Here is a 27,825-nt window from a genome sequence, read left to right as displayed (position 1 = left end):
AAACTGGTTTTCAAACAGCATATAGTGTTTGACCTTGTAATGATCCTGTTGTTGATGATCCGTACATGATGATTTTGTACGGGGCGTCACATTTGGTATAAGAGCATTGGTTGTAGGGAATTAGGTTGCATTAGTGAGTCTAGACCACACCGAGTAGGATTCACTAATAGGACTAATCTACAACTTGCTCGTTTACCTGTTACTGCTTACTACTGCATGCTACTATGTTACTGTTACTACTGCTGCATGCTAATGCTTACTTATACTTCCATATGATCTTGCTGCATGCTACTGCCTAATTTTACTGCTATGTGAACTTACAGTATGCTGCTACTTATTCTCGCTACTGCATGCTACTACCTGCTTTTGCATGTTACTTCTGTTTAGAACTGTTTTCACTGCCATGCTATGTACTGCGGTAGACGATCTAGATTGTTGTAGTGCCTGATTTCTTGTTGCTATATGTCTTACTGACATGGAAAAAGTTATTTTTCCTTGTTAAGATGTCGGACATGCCGCCCATGACTTAGACTTCGAGAGTGACTCAGAGACGACTGCCACCTCCCCTACTGTTGTTGCTGACTTACCGCTACCCTCCGGCGACTCCGGCGATTCGTCATCCGGAGATAGCAGATACGCACTTGACCTGATGGACATCTCGGATGGAGACGAGGATCCAGAGGAGATTCCAGCTCCATCCAGCCCTAGACTCCCGGGGCCACATCACCATTCCGGTGATGATGTGATTCCTTGGGGAGACAGGGACGGTTCTTTCCGTAACGAGCGTGGACATTAGGTTAGACGCACCGCTGATGAACGTGTTGTACCGATTCCACCAGGAAGATAGACTTATGACCACCGGCCAGACGCTTTCTCCCGCCCGCGATGACCCTGCATTACCTTCCGACGATTCAGACGGATCATCATCCGACGACTCCGGCGAGGAGGATCCCGAGGAGGATTCTGAGGAGGACCCTGAGGAGGAGCCCGTGCAGCCGCCCTCTACCCTGTCAAAGAAGCGGTATCATTTCGATGGTACTGTTATTCCAGGGGTTAATGGAGGTAGACCATTCGTGGACGCACATGGACAGTTGGTTAGGGTTACAGCCTGTAAGCGGGTTGTACCGTATCCTGCTGTGACGACCAGGAAAATTTTGACTAATTTTAAACCAAACTCTCGATACGATTTAATATTTTTGACACAATAAGCAAAGTCTGTAAGGTTGAGTCTCAAAAAGTTTGAACTGTTTCATATATTCAATTGACATTCGACTGCTCTCGACGATTCACGAACAATTAAGTGTAAATAGATATGTGTGTATGTATATATAAATAATAATTCAAAATATAATTTGAAGTATTATATGTTGTTGTTATTAAAATTAATTATGTAAAATAAAATAAAAAATATCATATTATGATATTTATTAATTAAAACACATCCATATAAATAAAGTATATTAAATATATTTTGTGATTTCGAATCTATTTAGTAAACGATAGTAACACTCAAATGTCACTCGATCGATATTAGGCAAGTTAAATTTGAACTTATGTGATTTTAAAATAAACGGTGATTCGAAAATGAGTAATATGAATTTTAGGTTTATTAAAAATGTATTTAGGAACTATTTGTTGAATTTTAAAACTTTTATATTTTACTTGGGGTTGTGAGTGAATAATTAATGTAATTTTTATTTAATAGTTAATGATTGAATTTTATACCATAATGACCAAAATAAATAAAACTAGTTAATTTAAAAATATGGGATTTTTCTAAACACTTTTATTCGCCACTAATTATCAACGGGATACGAAATAGTAGTCCATAAAAACTGTCGGTAGCATACTAACAAGTTATATTCACGGGACTTAAGTTATATTACTGTTTTACTATTGCTTATTGACATTACCACCAAATATCTTCTCCATTCTCTCTATAAATATATATATGATATACATAATACATACTACTTACATCTACTAGAAAATAAACCACAAGCTTGATCAACCTCATCTCCCTTACACACACACGAATCCACCATCAAACAATTTCGGTTTCTATTGTTAATATAAATAATCATCATCCAAACTACCATCTTCAACAAACCCATTACCATCGAACACTACCAACACCATTACCGAAACCTTCTTGAATGTTGTTGTTGTTATTCGAACCATTCATTGAAACAATTAATCTTCTCTTTGCTGCTACTGTTTCCATCAAGAACCACCATCACTAGTGTTCGTTGACTGATGCGATGCTGCCATACGATCTCCATAACCGAGCTCACGTCATTCGTTTTTAATTCTTGCTTAGGTATAAACTTAAGACTTAACTATTTAACATTAATCTTTAGTTATGTCTTAAAGGGAGAATAATTATAAGTATTAAAATAACATGCGATAATTCTCAACTTTGTTCTTGGCTACATGAGCCGTAGAAGACCAAGACCAACCAAAAATTTTAGCCTCCTTTTCTAAAGATAAAATAAAAATAAAAACTACTATCTAATAATCTAATAATAATAATAAATATAATAATACTACGGTAAGGGTATATATCTTCTGAGATGCGTTCAAAAACATTCATATAAAAACTCTTGTCCCATTTTTATGTCGATTGAAATTGTGTAGGGCCCAAGGCATCTATAACCCTCACGTTACTTATTTTAAAACAACTAGCCCCGTCTCAGTTATTATGCAATTCACCATTAGCCCACATCAAGTAAAATAGTCACCTCATTTTTCAATACTTATACACGTCTGGCCCAACAATTAAGTAGACAACGGCCCAACCTGCCAGCTGCCTCACTTTACATTTCATTATCTAGACTTCTGAAAAGTAAGAACCTCGCATTCGCGTAATAAAAATCATCCACACTTTTTGAATCGGAATATTTGTTAAAACCTATAAAAATGCTCCAAGAATATTTCTTGAACCCAAATAATCATTTAAGCTTAATCATGAACAAAAGTCGTCAAAACCATCCTAAACAACAACAATGACAACCGATAACGCTAATAAAAATATATATAAATTAGGCGTTATCAACATGAATATGGTTATAAGAATAATTATGGTTGGTAAATTTATAGTAGGATACGAAGTATTATAGAGATAGTAGATGTACTTAAAAGTTATAAAACTTATGATGAATGCGATTTTGAAAAGTGAAACCTAAAGCATGGTTTATAAACAAAGTTTACATCAGGATGTGATGTAAAGTAAATAATAACTATTAGGAAATTAAAAGAAGAGAATATGGTGAGCCTTGTGGTATAAAGTTGAAAGGAAATATAAGTTTATTAAAATAGTTAAGTTTTAGATACAATTTGAAAGTTTAAGTAATTGAGATGTTCGATTTATACTTTAATACTATAAAGGAATTATCAAAGAGGTTATAGTGATGATCACGGATAAGTTGAATTTTATTTTAAACAATAGAATATGAAAGTAGCAAAGGAAATGGTTAAAGTAGGACCGAGTTAAGTGTTATATAATAATAGGAGATGAATATGTTGGAGTAAAACTTTAAAATAGATGCAATGTGAGAATAGATAACAGGGGATAATAAAAAATTTTTTTTTAAAAGAATCACGGGTAATGATGAAAATCGTTAGATTTTAAAATATTAATTAGAATTATATAAATTTAATAATGTATTAATATATTTTAATAAGTACTTCATATAATAAAATTAAAAAAAAAATTGTATTATGATAATTGAATAATAAATATTAATTATTTAAATATAAAAAAATATTTAAATTATTTACTAATATAACATATATTAATAATATAACAAGTATATTACTAATATTAATCTATAAACTTGTTTGATTACTATTATATCTTTTAATATATATATATTACTGATATAGGTTCGTGAATCCAAGGCCAACCATGCATTGTTCAGTTCCGTCGTATGCATATTTTTACTACAAAATATCGTATTGTGAGTTCATTTGATTCCCTTTTACTTTTTACATTTTTGGGACTGAGAATACATGCGCTGTTTTCATAACTGCTTTATTAAATGTTTTTGAAATATATTTTGAACTGAGAATACATAAAATGCTTTTATAAATGTTTGACGCGATATGACACAAGCAAAATATTCCTTGAATGAATTATTATGTAGACAGAAGTTCTGTGGATTATTATTGAATTAGTTGGACGTTATAATTGCCACTAATTGTTGTGAATATTTCCCCTAATTATTATTGCTTGGTAAACTAAGAATTAGAAACGGGTATGACCCTAATTCACGCGAATCCTAAAGGTAGCTACCGGTTTTAACACCCCCACCCAGAATATTCACTAGACGGAAGAGCTAGTGGGCGTGGTGTTTAGTACTTCAAAGTTTATATATTATACAGACGAGATGTTCTATTTTGGGGATATTATTGATGCGCATTATATATTAAGGTCGGTTACCATGTTGAGCAATGAAATCAAATTGAATGTTATGTATCGAGAGAATGATTTTTATACACAGGTTATGTGTATTATTTTTGTGCACGAGATATGTGTACGGTTATTTAAAAATCGCGAGGCAACCTACGGGGGAGAAAAGGATACGAACCTACTCTGCTAAGCATTATGAAAAATGGTTTAGTACACGAGATAGGTGTACTATATTTAAATCTTGTGGTCTATCAAAATGATGAATTTTATTGTTTATGATAAACCTATGAACCCACCAAACTTTTGGTTGACACTTTAAAGCATGTTTATTCTCAGGTATGAAAGAAATCTTTCGCTGTGCATTTGCTCATTTTAGAGATATTACTTGGAGTCATTCATGACATATTTCAAAAGACGTTGCATTCGAGTCGTTGAGTTCATCAAGATTATTATTAAGTCATTTATAGTTGGATATATTATGAAACGGTATGCATGCCGTCAACTTTCGATGTAATGAAAGTTTTTCTTTTAAAAACGAATGCAATGTTTGTAAAAATGTATCATTTAGAGGTCAAATACCTCGCAATGAAATCAACTATTGTGAATCGTTTATAATCGGTACGAACGGGTCCTTTCAGTTGGTATCAGAGCAGTGGTCTTAGCGAACCAGGTCTTGCATTAGTGTGTCTAACTGATAGTTGTTTAGATGCATTAGTGGGTCTGGACTTCGACCGTGTCTGCATGTCAAAAGTTTTGCTTATCATTTCGTGTGAAAAAAATTACTTGCTTATCATCCTTAAAGTCTAGACACGCCTTACTGCCTCTATTGCATAGATAATGTATGGACAAAATTCAAATCTTAGCGTATCTGCTAATTCGTATCTTAGCGTATCTGTTACTGTAAACTTTGCCTGACAGCTTCCGAAAATTCCTCCATAATCTACGGGAACTCCTGTACTATATATAGGTATTCTATGTAATTAGAATATCATCCAATATCTGAAAATCATTTCATATCGAAAAACCTTTTACCTAACTCTACAAGATGGAACTCGCAACTAATTCAAATTCCTCGGATTCTGACAGCTATTCCGATATGGATTTTCACTCGAGCTCTGAAAGCAGCATAACCTGAATGGATCAACCAATTAGCCATCTTCAATTCTGTATGAATTGGGGATGAGTTCGTAGTCTACTTAATCAATGGAGACGCGAAGAAGGCGATCCCTTCCACCAACCAAATTCACCTCTTGGTGAAGAACCTGAAGCACTTACCGGTGAACCTGTTCGAAACACCATTTTCTCTCTCATTTCCAGAGTATCTCGACACGATTATATTCTATCCACAATTCTAAACCTTATTCATCCGCTCGTTCCGACTGACAATCATCCCGGAATAATGGAAGAAGTCAACGAGCTACACGCTCGAGTAATCAATTTGGAAAATATGGTGCAAAACTTACCAGCTTCAGCAACATCACCAGCACCAACAGTACCACCAACAACCCAAGTTTCAACATCACACACCTCAATATCTCATTATGTACCTCGAGCATAATCATCGTTCTACGTATCGTTCTACATCATTTATCTTTGTTCTTCATGATGATTATGTAATCTCTAATGTTTTAGAGATTATGTATTCTAGTTCTAACGGTAAATCAAATGAGTTAATATTATATCTACTCATTAAATCCATGATTACATCTGAAGAAAATATATATGTATATATATTTCCATAAGGATTGTAATAAAAAGTTCTTTTGTACAAACTGTTAATGGTGAAAATATTTTAACGGGTAGGTAATACCCGAGAAATATTTAGATTTCACATTAATAAATTACATTGTACATTCTTCGAATCTGATTCAACAGTCATTTACTATCTTACTTACATCCACCGATATACGTATCCGTTCACCATAGAATAATCATTTTCATTCAATTTCATATTTGGATTTTGACTTATCAGAATCCAACAAGTGGCATAATGAAGAAAACATTGGACAAAATAAAATTTGTTAGAAACAAACAAATTAACTATGAGAAATTCTGTTAAGAATTCACGCTAACTATTCCTAACTAACTGTTCCTAATTCCCTGTTACATTTTAATTATCGCAATTTAATTATCGCAATTTTAATTTTCGTAATTTTATTTATCGTCATTTAATTTCTGTTATCTATTTTACGCACTTTAAATATCGGGACACGTATACAATGTTTTGACATATCATATTGACGTCATATATATATATATATATTATTTGGAATAACCATAGACACTCTATATGTGGTAATGTTCGAGTTAGCTATACAGGGTTGAGGTTGATTCTCAAATAATATATATACTTTGAGTTGTGATCGAGTCTGGGACATGTATATAATGGGTCACGACATGTATTAATTAATTCGAATATTATATATTAAACTATATATGAATTGTTGAACTACTAATTGTTGACTACTAACTGTGGACTAATAACATTGGGCAATTAAAATGAATTAAAGTATTGATTATAACATATGAAACTAAATATTTCTTCAAGTTTGCCACTTGATTTCATTTTAAACCACATTTGTATCTTGACGATTACAATCTGCATTCAAACCTTTCATGATTCTTGAAAACACCTCAATCGAGAGGATGAACCAACCGCACTTCATCTACGAAAGAAAAGATTGATGCATATAGTTATGCACCTGAAAACACTCGAAACCTGAGTAAATGTTTAAAACATATCTGTGCTAGCTCCTTTGGCGTTGTTATTACCGAAAATAACTTTACAATTCCTCTCCAAATTAGCCAAATTTGTCACAGCTCCAGCAAATCAACTTCAATGTTTCATTCGAATAAACCCTATTATAAAGATTACCCCTTCATCATCGTTACAGGAGAACCGTTTATATTCCATCACATTAGCAGTAAACTTACCAACAACTTCATTACTCACTGGCTTAAGTCTCTCCGAATAACCATTATATTTGTTCATTAAAACCTATTCATATACTCATCCACATCTTATAACAAGAATTACCACATCAATTACCGGGAATTAGCAATCAGTATTTTGAAATCTCGTAGCATGTCTACGTCAACAGTTATATGTATACATATAACCTTTATCTCTTAGAATTATGACCTTCCATTCTAAAATTCTAAAAAGCACCCAGTCTACGAATCAATACTCTGAATTTTGAAAAGTAGGATGAAGCAACAAAAACTGTAAACAACCTTAACAGTTAAAAGTTTGATGATAAAGAATTGTATGTTGGCAAAGCTCAGAAATGTTGGAACTGGAAAAGGGATTGAGCAAACCATGAAGGAGGCTGTGGACAAATCACAAAGACTAATCCTGCCTTCAAAGAATCCAAATGATTCAGTATCTACTGAAGTTATTATCGAATATCTTGCTCCAGACTCTACACCTTTACGGACAAATCTTCTTCATCATCCTTCGATATTAGAAATTCTAAGATATCATCGTATCTTCATTTATAAATATCCTCGATATTTCTGAAGATATTTTCATAACTATTCATATCTGAAATCATTTATCTCTTTACGATATCAGTGTTACATCAGAAGGAAAACTGTTTTAGTTTCTAAATTCTGAAAGATTCGAATTTAAAATATGAATGTTTTTGAAGAAGTGTTGGGAACTGAAGCATGAGTTAGTATAATATAATGACACTTGATCAACGTGATTATATTACAGTAAGTCATGCTGAGTTTCTAATGAAACGTGATGATTCACAGACCATAACGTTATCATGTGCCATGTTACACGACTCTTACATTCTATCTAATCTATAAACATATCAAGGACATATTTTCTTGATAGTCCTATCTTTCTCTTGAATTCTAATAATTTAACAAATCAGATCGTGCTATTACAATTTCCTTCTTAGAACATTAATGAGGATCATAATTTTCTTAATTTTTGAAGGATCAAATCTTTATAAGATTTTCTTTAAATCTCTTGAATTCCAGAAATCAAATATGACTACGTCAAGAGTTAAGACGAACCTTTATTTCATTCACTTCACTCTTTTGTGGTAGCTTCACTCGAACGTTCGAGTAATCGAATTTTTTCATTCATATTACTCAAGAATGATAAAACTCTATTTATCAACTCATATTCTTCATGAAAACATACTTATTGTCAACCATGATGATCTCTATCAAATTTTGGGGACGAAATTTCTTTAACGGGTAGGTACTGTGATGACCCGAAAAATTTCGACTAATTTTAAACCAAACTCTCGATACGATTTAATATTTTTGACACAATAAGCAAAGTCTGTAAGGTTGAGTCTCAAAAAGTTTGAACTGTTTCATATATTCAATTGACCTTCGACTGCTCTCGACGATTCACGAACAATTAAGTGTAAATAGATATGTGTGTATGTATATATAAATAATAATTCAAAATATAATTTGAAGTATTATATGTTGTTGTTATTAAAATTAATTATGTAAAATAAAATAAAAATATGATATTATGATATTTATTATTTAAAACACATCCATATAAATAAAGTATATTAAATATATATTTTGTGATTTCGAATCTATTTAGTAAATGATAGTAACACTCAAATGTCACTCGATCGATATTAGGCAAGTTAAATGTGAACTTATGTGATTTTAAAATAAACGGTGATTCAAAAATGAGTAATATAAATTTTAGGTTTATTAAAAATGTATTTAGGAACTATTTGTTAAATTTTAAAACTTTTTATATTTTACTTGGGGTTGGGAGTGAATAATTAATGTAATTTCTATTTAATAGTTAATGATCGAATTTTATACTATAATGACCAAAATAAATAAAACTAGTTAATTTAAAAATATGGGATTTTTTTGAACACTTTTATTCACCACTAATTATCAACGGGATATGAAATAGTAGTCCATAAAAACTGTCGGTAGCATACCAACAAGTTATATTCACAGGACTTAAGTTATATTACTGTTTTACTATTACTTATTGACTTTACCACCAAATATCTTCTCCATTCTCTCCATAAATATATATATGATATACATAATACATACTACTTACATCTACTAGAAAATAAACCACAAGCTTGATCAACCTCACCTCCCTTACACACACACGAATCCACCATCAAACTAATTCAGTTTCTATTGTTAATCGAAATAATCATCATCCAAACTACCATCTTCAACAAACCCATTACCATCGAACACTACCAACACCATTACCGAAACCTTCTTGAATGTTGTTGTTGTTGTTGTTCAAACCATTCATTGAAACTATTAATCTTCTCTTTGCTGCTACTGTTTCCATCAAGAACCACCATCACTAGTGTTCGATGACTGATGCGATGCTGCCATACGATCTCCACAACCGAGCTCACGTCATTCGTTTTTAATTCTTGCTTAGGTATAAACTTAAGACTTAACTATTTAACATTAATCTTTAGTTATGTTTTAAAGGGAGAATAATTATAAGTATTAAAATAACATGTGATAATTCTCAACTTTGTTCTTGGCTACATGAGCCGTAGAAGACCAAGACCAACCAAAAATTTTAGCCTCCTTTTCTAAAGATAAAATAAAAATAAAAACTACTATATAATAATCTAATAATAATAATAAATATAATAATACTACGGTAAGGGTATATATCTTCTGATATGCGTTCAAAAACATTCATATAAAAACTCTTGTCCCATTTTTATGTCGGTTGAAATTGTGTAGGGCCCAAGGCATCTATAACCCTCACGATACTTATTTTAAAACACCCAGCCACGTCTCAGTTGTTATGCAATTCACCACTAGCCCACATTAAGTAAAATAGTCGCCTCATTTTTCATTACTTATACACGTCTGGCGCAACAATTAAGTAGACAACGACCCCACCTGCCAACTGCCTCACTTTACATTTCATTATCTAGACTTCTGAAAAGTAAGAACCTCGCATTCGCGTAATAAAAATCATCCACACTTTTTGAACCAGAATATTCGTTAAAACCTATAAAAATGCTCTAAGAATATTTCTTGAACCCATATAATCATTTAAGCTTAATCATGAACAAAAGTCGTCAAAACCATCCAAAACAACAACAACGAGAACCGATAACGCTAATAAAAATATATATAAATTAGGCGTTATCAACATGAATATGGTTATAAGAATAATTATGGTTGGTAAATTTATAGTAGGATACGAAGTATTATAGAGATAGTAGATGTACTTAAAAGTTATAAAACTTATGATGAATGCGATTATGAAAAGTGAAACCTAAAGCATGTTTTATAAACAAAGTTTACAGCAGGATGTGATGTAAAGTAAATAATAACTATTAGGAAATTAAAAGAAGAGAATATGGTGAGCCTTGTGGCATAAATTTGAAAGGAAATATAAGTTTATTAAAATTGTTAAGTTTTAGATACAATTTAAAAGTTTAAGTAATTGAGATGTTCGATTTATACTTATTTACTATAAAGGAATTATCAAAGAGGTTATAGTGATGATCACTGGATAAGTTAAATTTTATTTTAAATAATAGAATATGAAAGTAGTAAAGGAAATGGTTAAAGTAGGACCAAGTTAAGTGTTATATAATAATAGGAGATGAATATGTTGGAGTAAAACTTTAAAATAGATGCAATGTGAGAATAGATAACAGGGGATAATAAAAATTTTTTTTTGAAAGAATCACGGGTAATGATGAAAATCGTTAGATTTTAAAAGATTAATTAGAATTATATAAATTTAATAATGTATTAATATATTTTAATAAGTACTTCATATATTAAAATTAAAAAAAAATTGTATTATGATAATTGAATAATAAATATTAATTATGTAAATATAAAAAAATATTTAAATTATTTACTAATATAACATATATTAATAATATAACAAGTATATTACTAATATTAATCTATAAACTTGTTTGATTACTATTATATGTTTTAATATATATATTACTGATATAGGTTCGTGAATCCAAGGCCAATCATGCATTGTTCAGTTCCGTCGTATGCATATTTTTACTACAAAATATCGTATTGTGAGTTCATTTGATTCCCTTTTACTTTTTTACATTTTTGAGACTGAGAATGCATGCGCTGTTTTCATAACTGCTTTATTAAATGCTTTTGAAATATATTTAGAACTGAGAATACATGAAATGCTTTTATAAATGTTTGACGTGGTATGACACAAGCAAAACATTCCTCGAATGAATTGTTATGCAGACAGAAGTTCTATGGATTATTATTGAATTAGTTGAACGTTATAATTGCCACTAATTGTTGTGAATATTTCCCCTGATTATTATTGCTTGGTAACCTAGGAATTAGAAACGGGTATGACCCTAATTCACGTGAATCCTAAAGGTAGCTACCGGGTTTAACACCCCCACCCAGAATGTTCACTAGACGGAAGAGCTAGTGGGCGTGGTGTTTAGTACTTCGAAGTTTATATATTATACAGACGAGATGTTCTGTTTTAGGGATATTATTGATGCGCATTATATGTTAAGGTCGGTTACCATGTTGAGCAATGAAATCAAATTGAATGTTATGTATCAAGAGAATGATTTTTATACACAGGTTATGTGTATTATTTTTGTGCATGAGATATGTGTACGGTTATTTAAAAATTGTGAGGCAACCTATGGGGGAGAAAAGGATACGAACCTATTCTGCTAAGCATTATGAAAAATGGTTTAGTACATGAGATAGGTGTACTGTATTTAAATCTTGTGGTCTATCAAAATGATGAATTTTATTGTTTATGATAAACCTATGAACACACCAACCTTTTGGTTGACACTTTAAAGCATGTTTATTCTCAGGTATGAAAGAAATCTTTCGCTGTGCATTTGCTCATTTTAGAGATATTACTTGGAGTCATTCATGACATATTTCAAAAGATGTTGCATTCGAGTCGTTGAGTTCATCAAGATTATTATTAAGTCATTTATAGTTGGATATATTATGAAATGGTATGCATGCCGTCAACTTTCGATGTAATGAAAGTTTGTCTTTTAAAAACGAATGCAATGTTTGTAAAATGTATCATTTAGAGGTCAAATACCTCGCAATGAAATCAACTATTGTGAATCATTTATAATCGGTATGAACGGGTCCTTTCACCTGCCGACCCATTCGTGCATAAGGCCGCCCGCACTTTGCCATCTACATCTGCATCATCTGGACCATCTGCACCATCTGCACCGCCTGCCCCACCAGCATCCCCCGTCGTCGAGGAACTGATGATGGAAGTGCATATCCTCCGTGCTGGGTAACTGAGCTCGAGGAACAGATGTCCCACCTGATGGACATAATTTACCCACCTTCGCCCTAGGACTATTGTATTAGATTTCCTTATGTATTCCATTTGTAGTTTCCTGTTTTTCATTAATGTAATGTGCGAATGATAATGCTGAAAACGAACATATATTTCATAGCATTATCCCTCAAGAAAGACAAGCTTTTAGTTGCAATTGTTCTATTTACAAGTAATATTCGTTTAAATAATAAAAGGTGAAGACAAAAGACAGATTCGACGAATTGAAGACGCAAACGACCAAAAAGCTCAAAAGTACAAAGTACAATAAAAATGGTTCAAATTATTGATGAGAAACGTCTCAAAATTACAAGAGTACAAGACGCGAAACGCAAAATACAAGATATTAAATTATACGCAAGGACGTTCGAAAATCCGAAACCGGGACCAAAGTCAACTCTCAATGCTCGACGTAACGGACTAAAAATTACAAGTCAACTATGCACATAAATATAATATAATATTTAAATAATTCGTAAAATTATTTATATACTATATATATTTATATAAATCGTCGGCAGAATGCAAACAAAGACATGTGACCTGGAAAAGCTGGCCATGCGATCGCATGGCCTGGAAGGCAAAAATCCATGCGATCGTATGGTGAACAGGGACAGGTCTAGTCCTATAAAGTTCGCGAGTTTTGAACTAATTTTTACACCTTTATCCATCCATCTCTCTATCTATAAAACGTATATATATATATATATATATATATATATATATATATATATATATATATATATTATATTTTAATTTTAATTTTAATTTTAAATTCTAATAATAAGGGTATGATAGCGAATGTTGTAAGGGTGTAAGTCAAAATTCTGTCCGTGTAACGCTACACTATTTTTAATCACTGTAAGTTATGGTTAATGTTATTTTTAATTTAATGTCTCGTAGCTAAGTTATTATTATGCTTATTTAAGACGAAGTAATCATGATGTTGGACTAAAATATTTAAAATTGGGTAATTGGGCTTTGTACCATAATTAGGGTTTGGACAAAAGAACGACACTTGTGAAAATTAGACTATGGGCTATTAATGGGCTTTATATTTGTTTAACTAAATGATAGTTTGTTAATTTTAATATAAAGATTTACAATTGGACTTACCTATAAATAACCATATATACTCGATCGGACACGATGGGCGGGTTATTTATATGTACGAATAATCGTTCATTTAACCGGACACGGGAATGGATTAATAGTCTATGAAATTATTAAAACAGGGGTGAAATTATGTACAAGGACACTTGGCGTAATTGTTAACAAAGTATTAAAACCTTGGGTTACACGCAGTCGATATCCTGGTGTAATTATTAAACAAAGTATTAAAATCTTGTTACAGTTTAAGTCCCCAATTAGTTGGAATATTTGACTTCGGATATAAGGATAAAATGACGAGGACACTCGCACTTTATATTTATGACTGATGGACTGTTATGGACAAAAACTAGACGGACATATTAAATAATTCAGGACAAAGGACAATTAACCCATGGGAATAAACTAAAATCAACACGTCAAACATCATGATTACGGAAGTTTAAATAAGCATAATTCCTTTATTTTCATATTTAATTGCACTTTTAATTATCGCACTTTTATTTATTGTCATTGTATTTAATTGCACTTTTAATTATCGTACTTTTTAATTATCGCAATTTTATTTTCATTATTTACTTTACGTTTTAAATTAAGTCTTTTATATAATTAATATTTTACATTAGGTTTTAACTGCGACTAAAGTTTTAAAATCGACAATCCGGTCACTAAACGGTAAAAAATCCTCTTTTATAATAATAATACTACTTATATATATTTTTGTATTTTTACAATTATAAGTTAAAAATATAGCGTTAAGCTTGTTTAAAAGATCCCTGTGGAACGAATCGAACTTACTAAAAACTACACTACTGTACGATTAGGTACACTGCCTATAAGTGTTGTAGCAAGGTTTAGGTATATCCATTCTATAAATAAATAAATATCTTGTGTAAAATTGTATCGTATTTAACAGTATTTCTTTGTAAAAATAATACTATTTCCTAGTAAACCTCGCACACATCAAGTATTTTTGGTGCCGCTGCCGGGGAAATTGCTTAAATGCCGGAAGCGTAACGCTATATATAAAAAAAAATTTATTAATTTTTAGTTTACTTTTATAAAAATACGCTTTTGTAAAAATACGTTTTAAATATACGAAAATATAAAAAGAAAAGAAAAAAAAATATTTATATATTTTTAATAGTTTGTTATATATATATAAAATTATAAAGTTTCTTTATTTTTATTTTAGTTTTTAAAATACAAGTTTTTATTTATTTATATAATTATTTATTAAAACAGAAAACAGAAAAAAACATATAAAAACCATGAGGCCCGGTACTGTAGCAGCCCAACTCTGGCCCGAAACCCTAGCTCATGCGATCGCATGAGCCCGAAGGCAAAATTTCATGCGACCGCATGAACGTCTCTGACACGCCACAGTTTGACATCGTACTGCATTAATTACGGTTATTAATTATTATTATTATTATTAAACCCTAATTAGGGTTATATTTTTATATTAATTAAGTTTAGTTGATTTATTTTGTATTTTAAGTATTAATTAGTTTTAATAAATTATAAAATTAATAGTTTTATAAAATAAATAATATAAAAATAATATTTTTATAAAAATTGTACTTTTTGCAACTTTAAGATTATTTTATATTTTGTATCTTTTTATTTGTTTTAGCGTAATTTTTGTATTTTTCGCTCATAATTAGTTTTAAGATATAGTTTTTGCCATAGTTATTTTTTATTTCTAGATTTTTAGGCTTTGCCGTAAAATCCCTTAAGTGCTTTTTCTTTAGACTAAGATTTAAGTGCTTTAGAATTTTGCGACGCCGTTTTATATATTTTAGTACCTTTTTAAGTTATTGCCATTTGGGATATAATATTTCTCTAAGCTTTAATATTTTTAGACGTAACTTTTAATTCTTAGTTTTTAGTTCTTTTTTAAGTTTCGGCGCGCTACTTTCTTATTTTTATTTTTTCGACCTTTTATTTTTCGACATTTTTCGACGCGCAATCTTTTTCTTTCTTATTTCTCGACGCTCTAGTTTATAGGACTTAGATTTTTTTCTATTTCTTCTCTAAAATTTCTTTAAATTTCAATGAAAAATTATTTTAAGTGGTTAAATTGATAGACATCCAAATTTTTTGCTTCGTAGTAATAGTTGAATTTGTTAGTGGCTGAGTTGTGAGCTTCCGATTTAAAGGGTTCTGGCTCCCTGCTGCATCTATTGGCTATTCGAAACGTGGGCAAAAGCAGAAAAGTCTATTAATTTGATAACTTATATAATTTTTCTTTTTTTATAACTAATAGGATATTCAGTGAATGCACCGAGCAAAACGTTCACCACCTTTTGTACGTTCACCACCTGTAACTCGATCAAGACATCTAGCAAATATTGTCGCCGTTGATTTTTCTTTAGAATCGTCATCCAGTCGACCAAGTACTCCAATTCAAATTTCCGATAATCCATTTTTTGAACCCGACCTCACAATTGAGAATCCGGAGGATATTCAGGGACAATTCAGAGACCCTGAACCATTAATCTTTCCCCCGGAACCACCAATCATTCAAACAGGGATTGTTGAGAAACCTACCATTAAATCAGAATCCTCTAGTGATTCAGATTCAACAAATTCAATCATGGAGAATCTGGAACCTCTAAGTATGGAAGACCGAATGCGAGCTAAACGCACTGGCCAAGGTCACGCAATTACTCAACCAGACATTAATGCACCAGATTATGAAATCAAAGGACAAATTCTACACATGGTAACTAATCAATGTCAATTTAGTGGTGCGCCGAAGGAAGATCCAAATGAACATCTTCGTACATTTAATAGGATCTGTACACTATTTAAAATCCGAGAAGTGGAGGATGAACAGATATATCTCATGTTATTTCCCTGGACTTTAAAGGAAGAAGCCAAAGATTGGTTAGAATCGTTACCTGAAGGGGCGATTGATACATGAGATGTTTTAGTTGAAAAATTTCTTAAACAATTCTTTCCGACATCTAAAGCCGTAAGACTTCAAGGAGAAATTGTTACGTTCACGCAAAAGCCAAATGAAACTCTATATGAGGTGTGGACAAGATTTGAAAAATTATTGAGAGGATGTCCGCAACATGGTTTAGACACTTGTCAAATAGTACAAATATTCTACCAAGGATGCGACATCACTATAAGGAAAGACATAGATATAGCAGCTGGTGGTTCCATTATGAAGAAAACCGCAACTGACGCTTACAAAATTATTGATAACACTGCTTCCCACTCACATGAGTGGCACTAAGAAAAAGATATCGTTAGATCATTTAAAGCAGCTAGAGCCGATTCTAGCCATGACTTAGATTCCATTTCTGCAAAGATAGATGTTGTCGAGAGATGAATGGAAAAGATGACTAAAGATATCCACTCAATACTAATTAGTTGTGAGCAGTGTGGAGGACCACATTTAACAAAAGATTGTCTCAGTATTGAACTAACAATGGAACAAAGAGAGAATGTTTCATACATAAACCAAAGGCCTGGAAATAATTATCAGAATAATTATCAACCGCCAAGACCGATCTACAATCAAAACCAGAATTATAGCCGAAATGTTCTATACAACAACAAACTAGGTCCTAGCAATCAACAAGTATCCAACAATACTTACAATCAGCAAAGACCTATTTTTCCAAACAAACCACCACAAACCGATGATAAAAAGCCAAATTTAGAAGATATGATGTCAAAGCTAGTTGAATCTCAAACACAATTTTTCACATCTCAGAAACAAACCAATGAACAAAATGCTCAAGCATTTAGAAATTAACAAGCTTCTATTCAAAATTTAGAACAAGAAGTGAGCAACCTAGCAAGGTTAATAGGTGAAAGAAAACCGGGAAGTCTACCTAGTGATACAAATGCTAACCCCCGGAATGAAACAGCTAAAGCCATTACCACAAGAAGTGGTATTACACTTAAACCACCTGAAATGCCTATAATTTCTGATGAAGCTATTCCTACTCCACAAGAACCACAATCTGAACAAGATAAGGAAAAAGAACCGGTAGTTGAAAAGGTTAATGAAGATAACACATTTAAGGCTAAACCTTATGTTAAACCATACCAACCACCATTTCCTTACCCGAGTAAAATGAGAAAAGAGAGACTTGAAGCCGAGCAATCTAAATTCTTGGATATGTTTAAACAGATAAATATCAATCTTCCTTTCATTGATGTGATTTCAGGAATGCCTAGATATGCTAAATTTCTGAAAGATCTAATCACGAATAGAAAGAAAATGGAAGAACTCTCGGCTGTTACTATGAATGCTAATTGTTCTGCAGTACTGTTGAATAAGATACCAGAAAAATTATCAGATCCAGGAAGTTTCACAATTCCATGTTTTCTGGGTAGTCTTAGTTCAATAGAAGCATTGGCAGATTTAGGTGCTAGTATAAATTTAATGCCGTATTCACTATACGCTAAACTAGACCTTGGAGAATTGAAACCAACACGAATAAGTATACAACTAGCCGATCGATCAGTAAAATATCCTAGAGAGATAATGGAGAACATGCTAGTTAAAGTTGGTACTTTAGTATTTCCAGTAGATTTTGTTATTCTGGACATGGAAGAAGATTCTCGAGTTCCTCTCATATTAGGAAGACCATTCTTAAACACAGCCAAAGCAATAATAGACGTGTTTGGTAAGAAACTGACCCTAAGTATAGAGGACGAGAGTGTTACCTTTTCTGTTGATAGAGCCATGCAACAACCGCAATCTGCAGATGATACATGTTATTATATTCAAACTATAGATTCACATGCAGAATTGTTAGAAGAATTTCCAGAATTACAAGGAACAGGAGAATGTTCTTTAGGAGAAGGAACTGAACCAATTGATGAAACTGAAATGTTAGCTACACTTATGGCTAATGGATATGAACCAACAACAGAAGAAATTCAAATGCTAAAAGAAGAAGACAGATATCGATATAAATCATCGATAGAAGAACCACCGACATTAGAGTTAAAGCCACTTCCAAACCATTTAGAATATGCTTATTTACATGGTGAATCTGAATTACCTGTAATAATATCGTCTTCTCTTACTGAAAATGAAAAATCTCAACTAATTTCTGTGTTAAAAGCTCATAAACCAGCTATTGCATGGAAAATTCATGATATTAAAGGAATAAGTCCTTCGTATTGCACACATAAAATCCTTATGGAAGAAGGTCATAAAACGTATGTGCAACGCCAACGAAGACTAAATCCGAATATGCAAGATGTTGTTAAGAAAGAAATTATTAAACTGCTTGATGCAGGTATAATTTATCCAATTTCTGGTAGTCCATGGGTAAGCCCAGTTCAATGCGTACCTAAGAAGGGTGGCATGACTGTCATCACAAATGAAAAAAATGAGCTTATTCCTACTAGGACTATAACAGGATGGCGTGTTTGTATTGATTATAGAAAATTAAATGACGCCACCAGAAAAGATCACTTTCCCTTACCTTTTATTGATCAAATTTTGGAAAGATTAGCCGAAAATAGTTACTATTGTTTTCTTGATGGTTTTTCCGGATATTTTCAAATTCCAATAGCACCCGAGGACCAAGAGAAAACCACGTTCACATGCCCTTATGGTACTTTTGCTTACAAACGCATGCCATTTGGACTTTGCAACGCCCCTGCAACCTTTCAAAGGTGCATGATGGCGATTTTTCACGATATGATAGAAGAATGCATGGAAGTTTTCATGGATGACTTTTCAGTCTTCGGTGATACTTTTGAATCATGTCTAGTTAATCTTGAACGAATGCTTATTAGATACGAACAATCAAACTAGTACTTAATTGGGAGAAATGTCATTTCATGGTTAAAGAAGACATCGTTCTTGGTCATAAAATTTCAAAGGAAGAAATTGAAGTGGATAGAGCTAAAGTAGATGTAATTGCTAAACTTCCACATCCCACCAATGTTAGAGGAGTTAGGAGTTTTCTAGGGCATGTCGGTTTTTACCGACGTTTCATAAAAGATTTTTCTAAAATTGCCACTCCTATGAATAAACTCCTTGAAAAAGATGCTCCATTCATCTTTTCAGATGAATGCATCAAATCTTTTAATATTCTTAAAGAAAAACTCACTAATGCGCCGATCATGATAACTCCAAATTGGAATCTACCGTTTGAACTAATGTGCGATGCAAGTGATTTTGCAATGGGAGCCGTTCTAGGACAAAGGATTGAAAAATGATTTCAACCTATTTATTACGCTAGTAAGACTTTACAAGGATCACAAACGAATTATACAACTACTACAAAAGAACTCCTTGCTATTGTCTTTGCTTTCGAAAAATTTCGTTCATATCTCGTTCTAGCTAAAACGGTGGTCTATACCGACCATTCCGCTCTTAGATACCTATTTTCAAAACAAGATGCTAAACCAAGATTAATCCGTTGGATCTTACTCTTACAAGAGTTTGATATTGAAATCCGAGATAAAAAGGGAGCAGAAAATCTCGCCGCTGATCATTTTTCTCGTCTTGAAAATCCTGAATTAGAAGTTCTAAATGAATCGGCCATACAAGACAACTTTCCTGATGAATATCTATTGAAGATAGATTATAATGAAATTCTATGGTTTGCCGACTATGCAAACTACTTAGTATGTGGATTCCTTGAAAAAGGATTATCTTACCAAAAACGAAAGAAATTCTTTAGTGATATAAAACACTATTTCTGGAAAAATCCACATTTGTTTAAAAGTTATCCCGATGGAATAATACGCCGATGTGTATTCGGAGATGAAGCTAGTCAAATCTTAAACCATTGTCACACAGGACCAACAGGAGGGCATTATGGGCCTCAACTAACAGCAAGAAAAGTTTACGATGCTGGATTCTATTGGCCTACAATTTTCAAAGACGCACACCTTCTTTGCAAATCCTGTGATGCTTGTCAAAGGGCCAGAAAAATAAGTCAACGTGATGAAATGCCACAAAATGTCATTCAAGTATGTGAAGTATTTGACATTTGGGGTATTGACTTTATGAGTCCATTTCTAAAATCTCATAATAATCTCTACATTCTCGTTGCCATTGATTATGTATCTAAATGGGCGGAAGCACAAGCTCTCCAAACTAACGATGCACGAGTTGTAGTCAACTTTTTAAAACATCTTTTTGCAAGGTTTGGAACACCGAAAGCTTTAATAAGTGATCGGGGTACTCATTTTTGTAATAATCAACTTGAGAAAGTTCTTAAAAGATATGGAGTAACTCATAAAATCTCCACCGCATATCATCCACAAACAAGTGGACAAGTTGAAAATACCAACCGAGCATTAAAACGTATTCTAGAGAAAACTGTAGGATCAAATTCGAAGGAATGGTCCATAAAATTGGAGGATGCACTCTGGGCTTTTAGAACAGCCTACAAAACTCCAATTGAAACCACACCTTTTAAACTCGTTTACATAAAAGCATGTCATCTTCCAGTAGAAATTGAACACAAAGCATTTTGGGCTTTGAAGACATGTAATCTTGATTTACATGAAGCTGGACGTCTACGGTTAAGTCAATTAAATGAATTAGAAGAATTAAGACAAGAAGCATACGAAAATTCGTTAATCTATAAAGAAAGAACGAAGAAATGGCATGATAAAAGAATCGGAAGTTCAAAAGAATTTAAAGAAGGAGACAGAGTTCTTCTTTTCAATTCACGATTCAAGCTATTTTCTGGAAAATTGAAATCAAGATGGTCTGGACCATTTATAGTCAAAAGAGTTTTCCCGTACGGAACAGTAGAATTAATAAATTCAAATGGGATTGAATTTAAGGTTAATGGTCACAGAGTTAAACATTACATAGATAGTCCAATGGAAGTTGAAAACGAAGTTAATCACAATTTCAACACCACAGCTAACTAAGTGTGGGGAGAATCAAGTCTTTAAAGGATAATAAGTATTTCTGTTAGAGTTAGATGTTCTATTTTCGTGTAGTTTCTGAGAATGGAATCCGAATGGTCTTTCCCTAGCAGACCCTAAAAAATTCTCCCCCCATTCTGAATTTTTATTTTTTTTAGGTTTTACGAGATGAAGACTTCCTGTGAACTAAACCATGGTCTAATGCTACACGCTTTGATCACTAAACGTAATAATGACACCCTTCCAAGTGAATTGGTATCATTAATCAGAGGTAAATTAGACGGAGTAAGAAAAGAATCCAGGAAAGAAAATAATAAGTTACATTTTGGTAAAGGAAAATCGAAATCCGCAGCGAAAAGAAGAGCATGACACCTTGAAAGATGTCACAAATGCAAAAAATGGTCACACGAAGGAAAATGCTCGATGAATCAGACATATTCCAATACCGAATTCGTTACTTTATGCAGAAATGGACCGTTCATATGTTTCGAAGAAAAAACGTTGAATGCTCGAGGTTATGCCTATGTAGCTATGGAAAACCAATTATTCCGACTATCCTATGAGTGGGCTAAAACAGGTCACTGAGAATTCTATTTCACAGGTAAGTATGTACAGTTTTTATTTTTATTTTATTGTTTTTAACCTTTTGATAATAAATGCTAAATTGTTCACTATAAAGCATTAAATTGATACTCAATAAAATTAGGTTTTGCGACCGAAATTATTGAAATCATACATATATTTATTATATCACTGCGAAATTTACCGTTTATTCTTAAGGTATAAATATCTTTAATCAATCAACCCAAAATATTTCAGAAATTCGTCAGTAGTAAAACTAGGTAATATAGCCGAAATTACTTTACTGAAAAGAGGGGCGTATACTTTTGATAATATTTGATTGATTAAAGTGGGATAAAAGACCACAGAGATTTTAAATTTTATTTTTACTTTGTTTTTAAAATTAAAAATTAAATTAATATTGTGAACTTTTTAAAATTAATATATTTAAGTTTGTAAATATTTGAAAAATTAATATTTTTAATATAAGTTTGTATGTATAAAAACAAAAATATAATTTAAGTTTAGTGTGAATTTTTAATAATAATATGAATTTTTAATTTTATGCATTTTAAATTTAAGTTTGGTGAGAATTTAAAAATAAAAATTTACTTTATTTCACTAAGTCAAAAATATGATTTTTAAAATTCATCGTAAGTTGAAAACTAGGTCGTTGAACCGAATTTGCTTTACCCAAGGGAGGGACGGGAACTTTTATTATCATTATTTTTAATCTTTTTGAATTAAAGTATGTCAAAAACATTAAAAAACTAAAAAATCTTTACTTTTAAAACCGCACTTTGAATTGACAAATTTTAAAATTTTGTCGAGGGACGGACTAGGAAATCGTTCCGAAACGCCCTCATCATAAAAAGAAACAAAATTTTAATTTTTAATTAATTTTATGTTTTATTAAGCATAAGGTTTAAAAAAAAAAAACTAAAAGTTACTGTACCCGGACCCCATGCGATCGCATGGAGTTTGCACTGCAACTCCATGCGATTGCATGGAGCTGAATTTTTGGCCAGAAACAAATACCAGCGAGCAGTCTGTCTTCACACTCCACACATACACAAACACATGAACACATACACACATATCACCCTAAAATCACCAATTTTTCACCAAAATCAACCAAATTTCTTGCTACAATCCGCTCTAAACATGAAACTATTCAGAAGTTTATCAAGAAAGGTAACAATTACATCCCTAAACCTCTTTAAATTTGATTTTTAGTGTTCTTGAGCTATATTTTTCCTAATTTGATTTTGTTAATTTCTAGTGTAATTAAGTTAAATTGTTAGTATTTTATGCATGTATAACCTAGATTGATGCTATTTAACATGATTTGAAGCCAAAAACTTCAAAATTTTTAGAAATCTAGGGTTTGTGTTCTTGAGCAATTTGGGGCTTTTTGATATAAACAGGTTATGGCCGATTTTTGTCATGAATTATTGCTAAATTAAGTAGTGTAACATGTTTAGGTAGCTAAATGATCCAAACTTTGATCCTAAACATGATTTTTGAGAATTAAAGTGGACTTTTTAGGTATAAAATTCATGAACTTGATTAATTTGATATAATTGCCATTTGAGACTTGTTTAATTATTAGTAATGACTATTTTGACATGTTATTTGAGTTAAATGCTTATGAACTTTGTATACATTTTCATAAAGGCTTATTTGAAAAAGTGTAGAATTGTAAAAATTGTGAAAATGTGTATAAGTTTAATTTTGATTTAACATGTTATTGTAATTGTTTCAATTTGTTATTTTGTTAACACTAATGCATATTTGGATGCACAAATTTTGTGTTTAATGTGTTTTGCAGAGATTTACAGATACTGATGGTGCAACATCATCATCTAGACAACCACAACCAGAACCTGAACCTGAAATGCAATATGAACCTGAACAAGAACCACAACAGGAACCACAACAACAGCCTGATCAACATGTACCTTATTATGATCCGTTACAATTTGTTGATTCCTTTACAGTATTTCCGATGCATCCACCAGTAGAATACCCAACAATTTCTGAACACACGTTGCATCCTAATCTGAGATTTGATAGAAGCTGGAAAGATTACCCATCATATCAAAGTAACAAATTCAAACTGCTACCGAAAAATGTAGAGGTGCCAAGAGTAATCGATTGGGATCCTTTGGAAAGGGTCCAACTAGCTAACCGAGTTAGACTCCATCTGATCCAAAGGTATGGCAGTTCTTCTTTTCCCGATTGGGAACGTCTATTCACTATTCGTAGACCTGTATATAAGGAATGGTGTGTTGAGCTGATGAGTATTATAGCGTTAAATGTAGATGTAGATAGGTTAGATGATAGAAGTTTTCTTAGGTTTATACTTGGCCGTAGGATGTACAGGATGTCCATGCTGGACATGGCCAGGGCATTACAGATTTACACTCCTAGTGAATTGCTACTACCCGATTGTATGAATTTGATTTATCGTGGTGAAAGGGTAGATAGGAATTTTGACGCGAACGCCGTCTGGAGGCGTATGTCAAACTATAATGTTTTTACACTGGGAGGAAAACACTCCTACTTACATATTAACAAAGCCGAGCTTCGTATAATTCATAGATTTTTGGCTAACTCGATTACACAGAGAGGTCACAACAAGGAGAAAATGACCTTACATGATTTATTTTACCTAAAGTGTATTCGAGACCCAAGAAGCTTTGTTAATATCCCCTACTGTGTTGGTTTTTATTCATCAAAAATGGTGGAAGGAATACAGGAAGGGGGGATTATAGGAGGAGGTATTTTTGTTACTCTCATTGGAGAGTACATAGGTGTAGATAGGAACCAAGGGGGTCCACTTTTGGAATGTAGGGAACAGGTCGAGCCTTTAGGATTGAAGGTTTATGCGGGTGCTAAGGTATTAAAGATTAGACGCAATCAACCAGTACCCTATGAAGGTAATCATCCTCAGGTAGAGAGAGGTTCAGACGAGGAAATGGAGGAAGCGAATGACATTAGGGATGTCATTCGGGAGGCTATGACTGACGTCTACCAGCATATAGATGAGGTAGATATGACAAACGCGGAGAGATTTCGTCGGATGGAGCAGTGGCAAGCCCGGAATGATTACGAGCATTCCAAGCAATGACAACATGATAGATGGGACTATCATCAGCGTCAGATTATGAGCCGGCTGTCACCTCAGGATCAGTACGTTCCGACCCGACCCGCTTACTATCCTCCACACCAGCCCGAGATGAGACCACCATATACTCTCTACGACCCTAACCAGGCCTACCAGTACACCTATCACCAAGCATGGAACCCGGACGATGACATGAATTGGAACCCCTATCAAGATTGATATAGTTCCGTTGGTGATTTCTATGATTTTTATCTTTTTATTATTTTTATTTATTTATGTTTAAACATATGATATTGTGATACATTAATGTATTGTTTGATATTTTTATTATTTTGTACTAATATTTCATATTTGATTTGAAAGTGGGATTTTAAGTCCCATTTCAAATTACCATGCATGTTTATATTTGTATGTATGTATATTGTCAATTGTACACAACAGGGTAAAACAGCGCATTTTCTAAGACTGGCATTAAGTTCAGCAAAAGCTACTAATTTTGATGAAAAAACAAAAAACAAATGTGATGTAACAACAAGACGGAATGAACAAATTATGTGCACCATTTATCATTCAGCAAACAAACACGAATATGTTTGGAAACTTTGATAAAATTTAATCATTTTTCTACGCTAATCACCCTCAATAATTTAAATTGTTACTGATTTCTTGCAAATGAGGGCATTGCAAGATCTTAAGTGTGGGAAGGGGTTAAATTCTTTCGGATTTTTAAAATTTTTAACTTAAAACACTTGGTTACCATTAGAAATACTAGTAACGCAGTAGTTGTATTAGAATCTAGTGCTCTCTGATAATAAAGAACAGCCTTAGTCTTATATACTGACTACCCAATTCTAGTAAAATTTTTTCAAAATTTTCAATTAAATGAACTCAAAATCATGTTTATACATATTTATGAACGATAAAACTAGGTGTTAACACCGAAATTATTGTTACCTCGGAAAGGACATAAATTGAGAAACAAACCCAAAATGTTAGAATTCATTTAAAATGGAATAGAGGATAATAAAAAAGGCAAAAAAAATAAAAGCCAAGTGTGGGAAAAATTTACCAAGTTATTTTGAACATATGTCACATATTTTTGTACAAATAACTGAAGATACTTTTGCTTTGGACTAAACTAATCAGTTTTACCCGATTTAATGTATTTGAAAGAAAGATGGAGCTACATGATGAATCAATTCCATCATTAAAAGGAAGTAAAGTCTTCCGAAAAAGAAACGCGCTTCTTGATTTAGGTCAGGAAGTTGTCGTCCAGACCAGCTGTAGGTTGACGAAAAATCTAGAAAAGTCATCTCTAAAATTAGCAGGAAATCCACGGACTTCAGCATCAAATAGGGTCGCCAAGTGGTCAGACTTATCCTAACCATGAGAGGATCTGTCTCGTAAAATGGGGAGGACGCCGTGCAAATTAGCTTAATAAGACTAATGAATCAGACCCCCAGTAAGGATAATCTCCTTAAAAGATTAAAAATCAGCTTTTAAGCCTGATATTACTCAATCCTTGAGATTGACCTTAAAGATTGAGAATTACAAACTCATGGAATTCGATGATATCTAAACTCGAGCTTGAACGAGAAAATATTTGGATCAAAATTAAAACTGATTTGTTTTCTAAAAACCCATTTTTAATGCGTTCATTACCATTGAATGTAAAATCCTGAGAATTCACCTAGAATTCATTAGGTCACCTGAACCAAATCGAGTGTCAACCGTAAGAACGGTGGTTGCATAGCATGGTCAAAGACAGGACCTTGTGCCAGACCAAAAAATTATAGGGTGAGCTTTACTATTGCTCCTACAAAGGATAGTAATTGCATCCGATACGTTATAGACCATAATTAAAAGCATGTCAGGGGACATTGCCTTAACAGTTGCTTGTTCAACGCTTTCCTTTACAACCGGACGGTAGTTTACCGAAAGTTAATATACGGAGCAAGTATACTGGACATGTTGCTTTCCAAATACAAGGTTAGCAAGTGGGTGACACAAAACCGCAATTTTTGAGCTAAATTTTAAAATCTGAAACCCACCAAACCCACAAAAACATTTTGCAACACCGGTGAAGGGTTATTCCGGAAAACTTATCTAGGGTAAAAGCTAGATTGTATTTTCAAAAGATCAAATATTTTCATAAAGATTCAATTTCCTTAAGGGATCTAAATTTTATAGTCATGTGGGACTGTAAACCACATCGTTAATACCATTGTTCATACCGCCGTATAGAAATCACTGATGTACAAAGTATGAAGAATAAAGAAGTGATTCTAGTATTTTTATTTCAAGACTATATTGCTTGAGGACAAGCAACGCTCAAGTGTGGGAATATTTGATAATGCTAAAAACGAACATATATTTCATAGCATTATCTCTCAAGAAAGACAA

The sequence above is a fragment of the Rutidosis leptorrhynchoides genome, chromosome 4 (genome assembly GCF_046630445.1).
Source record: "Rutidosis leptorrhynchoides isolate AG116_Rl617_1_P2 chromosome 4, CSIRO_AGI_Rlap_v1, whole genome shotgun sequence".
Taxonomy (NCBI): domain Eukaryota; kingdom Viridiplantae; phylum Streptophyta; class Magnoliopsida; order Asterales; family Asteraceae; genus Rutidosis; species Rutidosis leptorrhynchoides.
The sequence above is the reverse complement of the archived record's forward strand: the minus strand, read 5'-3'. Positions refer to the sequence as shown.